Below are 1,102 nucleotides of genomic sequence, written 5' to 3'. Positions count from 1 at the left end.
AAATTAACTCTATGCCAACTGGAACCAGGACAGAGCTTCAGCTTCTGACCATTTGGGGACTTTCTGAGTCACCCGTAGACTCTTAACTGGTACAAACATCCTGTTTTGGGAACACCTGGTATGAGATGCGGAGGATTGGGATGTAAGTCATTGGGACATGCTTCCTACTTGATTTCATTTGGGCAAATGGAGCATATCTATAAATGTATTCATGTCACAAACTCTCACTGATTTCAGAAAAACTGCATATATGGAGAATCTCTGTACCTCACATGCCATGTGTTTTGACTACACTGGGAAACTTGCAAGCCTCTCAGAAGCTGTTGTAATATTGAATGTCAGTCAAGAGTGAATGAAATACTTCCTATCAAACTGGAGATGAGAAGTAAACACTTGTAGGTCCCCTGCAGAGGAATCACAGAGTGAAGTTTGGGTTCCCTGTAGTAGGGAAGGGACTAGGAAGGCTTTTCTTCACGTACCAGCAGCAAATCTCGATGTTCTGTTGCAGAGCGGTAACAGAGTATTTAAAAATACATTAAACGGTGTCTAAATTTGGTAGCATAGTCTTACTTGTCACAAATGCTCTGGTTTTTACTTAAAAAATGTTCCCAGGAACTACAGACTTCTTCTGCAGTCTTGCTTGCAGGTAAGTAAGCCAGAGCTGCATAGTGGCTATTGATCTCGGGGTGACTAGTTGGAAATTGGCTCCAGAATTTGTTAGGGCCTTTCACCTATTTTCAAAATGCATTTTTACTGGGACAGACCATGTGGAAATGTACCAACGAATGAGCTCTGATCATCCTCCATGCAGTATGTGCTTGCCAGGGCCCCGAGGGCACTGCCAGCCCTGACCCCTCCCTGGGCTCCCCCCACCCTGGCCCTGGCCCAGGACCCCATGTCAGCCCCCTGGGGCCATCAGTCCCTGCCCCAACGACATGGCAGCAGGGTTGGTCTCCAGCTCCCACAGCCCTGCCCTGCCCGGCCACGGGCCCTGCTGCGGGCCCACGTCCCAGCCCATCCCGAGGGAGGTGCCCGGTGCCCCTCGTCTGCCCTGCTCCTGGCTGGGGGGGGGGCGGGGCTCTGGGCGCGGCCCCGCCCTCCC

The sequence above is a fragment of the Pygoscelis adeliae genome, unplaced genomic scaffold (assembly GCF_000699105.1).
Source record: "Pygoscelis adeliae isolate BGI_AS28 unplaced genomic scaffold, ASM69910v1 Scaffold113, whole genome shotgun sequence".
NCBI classification, from domain to species: Eukaryota; Metazoa; Chordata; class Aves; order Sphenisciformes; family Spheniscidae; genus Pygoscelis; species Pygoscelis adeliae.
Note: the sequence above shows the minus strand (reverse complement) of the source record.